This window comes from Carcharodon carcharias, chromosome 16 (assembly GCF_017639515.1).
Source record: "Carcharodon carcharias isolate sCarCar2 chromosome 16, sCarCar2.pri, whole genome shotgun sequence".
Classification (NCBI taxonomy): Eukaryota; Metazoa; Chordata; class Chondrichthyes; order Lamniformes; family Lamnidae; genus Carcharodon; species Carcharodon carcharias.
The window spans coordinates 63,334,118-63,344,396 of record NC_054482.1 but is presented as its reverse complement, the minus strand read 5'-3'; positions in this window follow the sequence as shown (position 1 = coordinate 63,344,396).

Below are 10,279 nucleotides of genomic sequence, written 5' to 3'. Positions count from 1 at the left end.
CGAAGACTGGCAACAGTGGCCGCCATGTTTCAGGCAGTCAATCTGACTAGTCCCGAACATCAGAGGGAGCACAGGAGCAGAATAATCTATGATTAAAAAACACGTTTAAACACAGGGAGGTGTGTTTATTCCTCCAGCTGCAGAAGCCGATTCACTGTCTCACTGCTGGAAGTCCATGCAGTTCTCTGTTCTCAACTCTAACTCGTACCTGGCTGACACTGTCGCAGGAGTGGACTTCAGCCAGAATTCCTCATCTCGATGTCGTTTTAAACACCCGTCAGGAATTCCTATTTGTAACCTAGGTTACAGAATCTATAACGTGGGAGGGAGATAAAAATAAAAACGGAAAGTGCTAAAGTTAATAAAATTCTAGGATTAACAAGATAACACCATTTTGAAGATAGAAATGCGCAAAATAAGTGAGCACACGAGGATTGGCAGCAGTAATTGGAGCCAATCAGAATTTGGTCCATGTTCAGTTATTCCTCATGATGAAAGTTTGGTTTGTACAACACACAAACCTTCCTAGTGCATCATCAATACCATGCTTCCAGGTACATGTCATTAGGATTCCCCACCATTTCATGAGCAACTACAATATATTATTAGTTCTGGTATAATATCCAAGTGGTTATGGTACTGGGCTTGTAACCCCAAGATCAAGAGTTCAAATTTCACCGTGGCAAATTATGAAACAATGTAATTTCATCTGCGTAGGAACAGATAGAAACGTGTTTGTACTCGAAAGAGTTACAATATATTATTATGTTATCCCCCACCCCCAGACACAGCCACTCCCCCTGCTGCACTTGTACCACTCGATGGAACTTCAACTGCTCCGGTCCCCATATTTAAACCTCTATTATTCAAAAGGCTCAGACAGAGCCTTTGAATCCATTAGCTGTGAAACCATAGCCATAGCCTCTAAAGAATCCTGCTTCAGACACCATGAAGTAGACTTCATAGACTTGAGGATATTAACAGTAAGTCTTTACTAACAACTCCTAACTATGTACATATTTACAGTAGATGGTATAGGTATGGGGCTGACTCCAGTCTAGGTCTTTACCCATTTCTAGACTGACCCTGGCTCTAGGATGTGCCTTCTTACATCACTGTGTGGACAGTACTGTAGTCAGTCCCATGTTAATTCTTTATGTATCAGGCCCGACTACTGCACCTCCCCAAAGTCTTTATCCATGGATATAGGGTTACTTTAATTTAAGTCACGTCTTACATTGTTATAATTCTTGTGCGTTAATCTTATTGTTACAACCTTAATATTATTCTAACAGTATTGCTATTACAGTATTAACATTAACATTCTCACTGTCCCATCTCCCCCAAGTCCTTGAAATTAGAAGATCCAGCGGTCTGGAAGCCCTTATAGTCCTTCCACATCTCATTCCCCATTCTTATGGGAGAGTGGTAGGCTCTGGTGTTGCTTGTTCTTGTTGTTGGCTTGGATGTTTGACTGGTGTGTAACCATGGTTTAATCTGTTTCTTCCATTGCTTGAAGTTAAACCATGCCTGGTTGGTGTGGTTGGCTTGGCAGTGCATGGTTGTTGTTTGTCTTGATTGTTTTTTGCAGAATGGATGAAAATGATATTCGTCTACTTAGCGATGCTTTTTCTTCCATCTTTGCTGTTTCGGCCATCTGGAAGCTCTCTGAGGCTGAGGAAGAGGGCTTCTGTGGCAAGAAGATTGAGTAGCATGCTCATTTCTGCTTTCTGTAGTTGATGGTGCACAACTGCTACCAGGTTTCAGCACCCCTTGTTGTTTTGGCATACTGGCTGGAAGTTGCTGTGTGTGCACAGTGGTTGGTGTGTCTAACAACTGTACCATCATCGTAGTTGAAGGTAGAGGCTCCTCAGACTTGTTACAGACTTGTTAGTTTAAATTGCCCTGATTTCTCCTCTCACCACCTGTCCATAAACAGAAAGATGTTTTGATTTTGATTTCCCCCTTATGAGTCGGGGGGTGGGGTGTGGGGGTGCTGGGTGTGGGGGGGAGTGTGGAGGGTGGGTGGAGGGTGGGTGGGGGTGTGGGTGGGGGTGTGGGTGGGGGTGTGGGGGTGTGATGGGGAGTTGTAGGGGGGTGTAGGGGGTATGGGGGGGTGGGGTGGTGGTGTGGGGGGAAGTCACGTGTCTCCAATCTCTCCACTTTGGCTGGGACAAAGGATGTATATTCCTTCATCTGGATTCTTGAGGTTGGTAATGTTTCAATCATGAATAATTTCAAAAGAGGTTTCAGAGCGCTTTGTCTTTTTAGACTGGTCGTCTCCATTGTCCAGGCATGGTGTTAGAAATGTAAATGATCTTAGCCTCCTGACAGACTGCTGATCCCTCTCTGTTACCACATCCACAGGAGGTGCAATGGTAATCTTGTGTGCAGTAGGTTGGTCTGACCATCGGGGACATTCCAGAACCTGGAATGATGATGGATAAACCTGCTCCGCAAAAAGAGAAGAGAGATCACAGGTGAAGTCAGAGTCTGAAGACTCTTTAGTGTTTGGGGACTCAGGACCATGCTGTTGTGGCCAGCTAATGACTTTGGTAGCCTTGACATCTTCTGCTGGCTGGAGAAGACCAAGGGCCAAGCAGGCATCCCTGCTCAGAAGAGAGAAAGGCTGATTGCGGATAACATGCATCAGCTCAACGATTTGTCTGTCACCATAACTCAGTGGTTCAAGGATCAGGCTGAGGAGCGGGAGTCAGACTCTCCCGCTCCATACAGTCAAGTGTCTGTCGTTCGAATCCAAAAGCCTTGGAGATCTGGTTCCTCATCTGACAGACCGTCACCTGAAATATAATTTAAAATTTGTTACATGACCATTTACCAGGATGTCCAGGATGACTTTTCTCAGTGCATGTAGCTTCAGTTGGAAGTTTGTTCAGTGCAGAATCCATTGAAAATGTCCTTTATCTTAGTTTCACAGTATTCCTGTGAAGATTGAAGGTTTTGATCCTGATGCTACCACCATGAAGTAGGTGCTTTATGGACACCATGAAGTAGGCTTCGTAGTCTTGAGTATTTAGACAGCAATTCTTTATTAACAACTCATAACAATGTACATATTTACAGTAGAGGGTACAGGTATGGAGCTGACTCCAGTCTGGGGCCGGGATTTTCCAGCTCCACTGTGGCAGGACCCACCACGGGGATGTGGTGGGCCAGCCATAAGTCTATTGACTTTGGGTGGGACTGGATGATCCCAGCAACAGGTGGGGCTGAAAAATCCCACCCTAGGTCTTTACCCTTCTCGGTCCACTCTCGACTGACCCTGGTTCTGGGTCATATGCCTTCTTACATCACTGAGTGGGCAGTATTGTACCCAGTCCCACATTAATCCTCTATGTACCAGAGCCTACCACAGCCTCCATGGCCCATTCAGGTCATTTTATTCAGAATTAGAGTATAACTCTTCCTTCCCAGTGTTTAAAGCTACTTTCGTTTTTATGATATTTAATTCTTTCCGAAATTGCTTCCAGCTCTGGTTCCTACTGAAAACACCTCCCAATGCTGACTTCAGCCTTTCTGCTGGCCATCTGCCTCTCCACTGAAAGATCTTTTGCTATCCTTCATTCAACAATTGACTTTTTCAAAGATTTTCCTCTTTTTAGGGAACTCTTTCAAAAATTGAATTTCCAAGCTTAATCCATTCTCAGAGCCCTGACAACAACAATTTGCATTTATAATGTGAGCTTAACATAGCCAAATGTCCCAAAATGCTTCACAGGAGGAATTTGACACTGACCCATATAAGGAGATAATAGGACCAGAGGTCAAAAACTTGGTCAAAGTGGTATGTTAGAGAAGAAGGGAAAGATGGAGAGATTTAGAGAGATAATTCCAGAGCTCTGGGCTGTGATTGATGAAGGTATAGAGGCCAATGATGGATCAAAGAAAATTGGTAATGCATAAGAGGCCAGAATTGAAAGAGTTACACCACATACTGTAGTGCTGGAGGAGGTTTCAGAGATATGGAGGGGCTAAGACTTTGAAGGATTTGAAAACAAGGATGGGAATTTTAAACTTGAGGTGACGGAAAGCCAGTTTATGCCCGCAAGCACAGGGGTGATGCGTGAATGGAAATACTACATTAGAATGCAGACAACAGAGTTTTGAATGAGTTTAAGTTTATTGAGGTTGCAAGGCCCACCAGGAAAACATTGGAATATTCAAGTCTAGGGTAACAAAGGTTTGGATGAGGATTTCAGCTGTAGGCAGAAATGGAGATGGGCAGTGTTATGTAGGTGGTCTTAGTGCTGGAGAGGAAATGGGGTTGGAAATGAAGTCTGTTTCAATCTCAGACAGTAGCCAGGGAAAGCATGGAATTGGTGGCAAGGGAATGGAGTTTGTGGTGAGAACTAAAGACAAAGGCTTAATTCTTCCCAATATTTAATTGAAGGAAATTTCTGGCCTTGCGATTCTGAATATCTGATAAGAACTGTGACTAATCAAAAGCAGTTGAGGGGTTGAGAGAGGTGGTGGTGAGGTAGAACTGGACGCTATCAATGCACATGTGGAACCTGACAATGTATTTTTGACTGATGACACTTGGCTCAACCATCTTGTCACATTATAACTCCAGAATCCTGCCTACTGTCCATTTCATGGAATCATAGAATAGTTACAGTACATAAGGAGGCCATTTAGCCAGTCGTGGCCATGCTGGCTCTTTGCAAGAGCAACTCACGTGCCATTCCGCCTGCCACCTTTTCCCCATAATACTGCAAATATTTACCCTCCCCAGCATGCCAGTGGCTCATCTTTCTGCCCTTGGATCCTAGCAAAAAGCCCTAATGGCCTGAGGTCAGATATCTGGGTGATAAGTGGCTTTCTCAGACCATACTTTGGGTATGCCACACCAGTCTGCCTTTTACCACTGTAAGAGCAAAATTAGCTCTAATCTGTCTTCCAAATCTACCATCAAGTGGGTTCAGAATAAGATGAGTGAGTGATTAAGAATCATAGCCAAACCTAGTTGGATATGGAGTAAGGTAGAGTGGACAAATTAAAGTAGTTGATGATGGTAGGAAAGTGTCCTTAAAATAGTGTATTATTAAAAATATTGTAACAGTTGGCCGGTTTGCTAGGTCTTCCCAGTGAAGAGAAAAGGTCCTCACGATTAATAGATTAGCATGAGTCTTGCTGCTAGTTGCAAAAAAATGCATCCGTACTCCATGGTGAAATACAACCTCATTCTCAAAAAACATGTGCCTAACATAAATGCAGGACATGATGTTTCTCTCTGCCTGGAATTGGGAAAATACTAGGAAGCCTGGGGTTGTCCTTGGGCAAACAAAATACCCTCCCAGTCCAGCAACCTACCACAATCCATGATGGGAACCAATATGACCAATATGCGCATTCAGGATCCCCAAACCCAACAAATCCCACAACCCAGGGCTTCCTCAATTCCCCCAGCTTGCCTTGCTCCAATTCAAGCACCTGATGCAGTGATAAAGCCCACTAGTAGGTACTGTGTTGTCAGGAGGTGACCTACATTTGAGTATATACGCAATATATATATCTGATTAAACACCTAAATATTGCTACAATCTTCATAGGAGATAAATAACTTTTAAAAAGAAATTTAAACTTCCAATTAATAACTGAAAATATGATGCAACAAGGTTTCACACTTTAAAACTTTTACTGTAACAAAAGACGAAAATCACACTTGACTAAACACTATCATTTTAGGCAACTTATGCTTTAACCTACAAAACAGCACAGTCCCATTTTTATTTTACCATAACTGAAAACACACTTCACAGATATACTTTAAACTGTCCTTTAAGTAGACATTCAATTCTCCCAGAAGCAGCCAAGGTGATTCTTTGGTCCTGAGGGTTTACTTCTGTTTATTTTCCTTTCTCAGTTTAGATTTTTAATCTCAGAACTGTCTTTCACAGTGAGGTTTTTTTCCCAAGAGATTCTATCTCTAGCACAAGCTAGGTGAATCTTACAGCCTTGTTTTAACTCCTCATGAATTTTGGCTTTTCAATCTGAGTGTGAACTCCCACCCACATTCCTGCATGGTGAACTTCAGAGTCTTGCTGCCGATGCTTGCTCTCCTTCTCCCAGATCCTAGCAAACTACCTTGTTTGTGTGTTTTCAGAGATATCTTAGGGATCTTCAGGGATATCTTCCCTGGTCAAAGCCCATCTCCATGGTGACATAAATTACATGGACCTTATATCCAGGTAGAAATTATTAGCTAAGTGGTGGTGAGGTGCACTCTTGAATCGCTGCAGTCCACATGGTATAGGTCCACCCACCCTGCTGTTGGGGAGGGAGTTCCAGAATTTTGACCCAGTGACAATGAAGGAACGGCGATTTATTTCCAAGTCAGGCTGGTGAGTGGCTTCGATCGGAACTTCCAGGTGGTGGTGTTCCCATGTATCTGTTGCCCTTGTCCTTCTAGATGATATTGGTTGTGGGTTTGGAAAGTGCTGCCTAAGGAGCCTTGTTGAGTTCTTGCAGTGCACCTTGTGAATGGTACACACTGCTGCCACTGTTTGTTGGTGGTTGAGGGAGTGAATGTTTGTGGAAGGGGTGCCAATCAAGCAGGCTGCTTTGTCCAGGATAGTGTCAAGCTTCTTGAGTGCTTTTGGAGCTGCTCTCATCCACACAACCTTTCACCTTCTTCCCACTAAAACCTGGGCCCCCTTTAATCTCTAACAATCAAACCACCCAGGCTTGCTGTCAGCAGGCTGCAGAACAGATATGAGCCCCTTCATTTTACCTTAAAGACTCAGTCCCAAAACATAACATTCTCATAAACCTCATAATTGTAATATACAACATGATTAAATGTCTATATATTAATTTAAGTTTACACATTTTTAATTTCTTCATAAAATACAAACGTACATTCTTCAGAACTCTAATTAAAAATGCTTTTAAAAACATGACCCCAAAAGCTTTGCAGGCACAATATCCCTCACGGTGAATGTGGGGCACCTGCTACTGCAGTAATATCAGTAAGTTCAGTATAAATGCTGGGGTTTGAGATAAATACGTGTTGTGAGCCTCACTGGGTAACAGTTTTGTTTCTTCTAGTACTTCTGTTACAAAGATTCCAATCTTTGAGGGTCCAGGTCATTATATCAGCCTCGACCCTCAGGTGATCTCCCTAATTTCCAATGAGGTTTACCCATATCAATCATACACCGGGATCTAATCTCCAACATTTGGAGTCCTTATCACCGACCTTGACCCTCCTCCATAATATGGCCTTATAAGGAGCAAGCAGAGGATCCATTGACCAGAACCATTCCAGAAACTTAGATGCAAATCTAAAATCTCGCATATTCAGATCACTGCTTATTTTCCAACCATTTTGACAAGACCCCTGCCAAAATTAAATTAAAATTAAATTTGTTTTGGATTTCCAGCATCCGCAGTTTTTTGCTTTTACCCTGCCAAAATTACTTTGGTTGTTTGTCAGGACAGCTACTGATTTTCAAGGTCATAGTGAATTACATAACGCTGCAGAGTTCTGGGGAAACCAAAATGCGTAAAACAGAAACACTGAGAAGTTCAGACAGCAAACTTACAACAAAATAGCTGATGTTAAAATATTTTCAAGGTCTGTCCTGCATAAGCTGTATTGTTTTAAGCGATATGATGTTCCTTGGGTTGTTCCTGAGGAAGACCAATCAGAACTATATCTCCATTGTTTGTATTGTGTGAGATAAGAGAATAATGCATTCCTGTTTTTTATCAAATCTAAGACAAAAATAGTGAAACTTCAAATAGTCAATGTGGCGTTAGTTAACTGATTAAAACCTGACTATCAAAATCTGCTTATGTGTGCCTGTCAAAATTGGTCAGGAAGAGAGTGCACACCAATCTGAACATTTATATCATTGTTGGCATCGCACTTCATTGCAGGCTGTGCTTTAAACACCACTTTTTATCAATTTACAAGCCTATTTATTTCCACCTCCACAACATTGTTTGCCTCTATTGCACCGCAGCCCCTCCACAACTGCAACTCTTCCCACCTTTTGACTTAATTTTTCTATTGTCCTCCTCGTAGGTGTCTTATCCTGAACCCACTGTAAGCGGTCCAAAATGCAGCTGTCTGTATACTGTCATGAACTAAGTCCCATAGGCCCCTTTCATTTCTCTTTCTGACATACGTTGACTCCGTATCTCCAAACACATTGGGCAGAATTTTGCAGTCGGCGAGCGGGGGGGCGGGGCCCACTCGCCAAAGTGTAAAATGACACACAGTGACGTCGGACGGAACCCCCGATGTCATCCCACCCCATTTAAATGTTCAGGAAGGCGGGGGCACAGCAAAATCAGCTGCAGGCCCGCCGACCTGTCAATGGCCAATTGAGTCCATTGACAGGATCAATTAAGCAATTAAAGGACCTGCCCGTCCAACCTTAAGGTTGGCAGGTTGGCCAGGAGCACTGGCGGCAACTAAGAAAAACATGAAACCTCATCCAGCAGCGGGATGAGGTTTCATGTAGGATTTTAAAATTTTTAATAACGAAATGTGAGATTTTAGTGGTAAGGAAATTAGGAGAAGGTGGTTTAAAATCCTGCAGAACTTGTCCTCCAACCTCATCAGATTGAAAGCTCCTGTTGCGTCTTTGCCCACAATGTCCATCACTTGTGGTTAGCATGAAGACAGTACATAATGAAAGATGGCCTTGCTCTCTGTTGCCACATTACCAGAAGGATGTGGAGGCGTTGGAGAGGGTGCAGAGGAGGTTTACCAGGATGCTGCCTGGTCTGAAGGTTATTAGCTATGAGGAGAGGTTGGAGAAACTCAGATTGTTCTCACTAGAGCGACGGAGATTGAGGGGCTGCTTGATAGAAGTTTACAAAATTATGAGTGGCTTGGACAGAGTAGATAGTCAGAAGCTTTTTCCCAGGGTGGAAGAATCAATTACTAGGGGACATAGATTTAAGGTGAGAGGAGAAAACTATAGAGGAGATGTGCGGGGCAAGTTTTTTACGCAGAGGGTAGTGAGTGTCTGGAATTCGCTGCCAGAGGAGGTGGTGAAAGCAAGTACGATAGTGGTGTTTAAGAGGCAGCTTGACAAATACATGAATAGGATGGGAATAGAGGGATATGGACCCCAGAAGTGCAAAATGTTTTATTTGATGGGCAATATGATCGGTGCAGGCTTGGAGGGCTGAAGGGCCTGTTCCTGTGCTGTACTTTTCTTTGTTCTTTGTTATTCTGAAAATTATGAACATGTCCCAACTCATGTGACATTGAGGGGGACATGTAAGGGCATTTTCTTTTCTATTTTTAATATTTTTAAAAGTCAAGGCAATCTCCCTGAAGCTTCGCATGCGTGAAAGAGCGCACTCTCAATTTCAGGGATTCCCTCTGCCCGCACAGGGAGCGCATAGCGCTTCCCGGCGGACATCACACTGGGCAGGCATTAATTTGCCCCCCACGTAAAGTGGTGGTGCAGCCCGTTTCACTGGCAATGATCGACTCCGCGCCCGCCAGCAATTAGGTCAGGTCCACCCGCCCGACACACGGAAAATTCTGCCCATTAAATTTAAAACCTTCATTTTTGTTTTCAAAACCTTAACCCATCCTATTTCTACAACCTCCTCCAGGCTTATGAGCCCTTCCATGTCCTTTGGTTTTCAAACTGTAGTCTGTTGTTCATACCTTCTACATTCAACACCACTATTGGTGAATTTGGACAGATGATGCTGCAATGTCAGCTTGTAGATTTGGTATAACCTAAAAAAAATTGTGTCATCTTTGATAAGCTGGACAATGTATTTCACCAATTTTTATATGCTCTAGGCTCCACTTCTCACACTGCAAAATTTGCACAAATCATTATTGGTGAGTTTTTTGAGTGATGTTTTGTAAAGCCATAACATTTTATTTTGTTTCTTTGCCATTTAAAATTTGTTAAACTAAATTAATTAGAGCATTATTTGCCTGAAGCTGTTTAGTGGTAAAATTAATAAGACCACTGAACACATTTCTAAAATTTATGTCATTACATTGTACTAGACGATAATGACATCATATGCTTTAAATGAGAATGTTGAAATTTAATTTATCTCCTACTGCTGTATATTGCTGAACAAGTTAAAGATACAGTCAAAGATTTCCAGCTTTATTGTTACTCATAGAACAGTCTCTTACATACTATTATTACACTCCAATTTTCATCCTTCCTCTTCTGAAGACGATGACGCATGCTGAGATGTGGTGCTATGGGTGTTAATGCATCCTCAGTGTAAAAACAAAGTCCTAAAGCACATCATATAG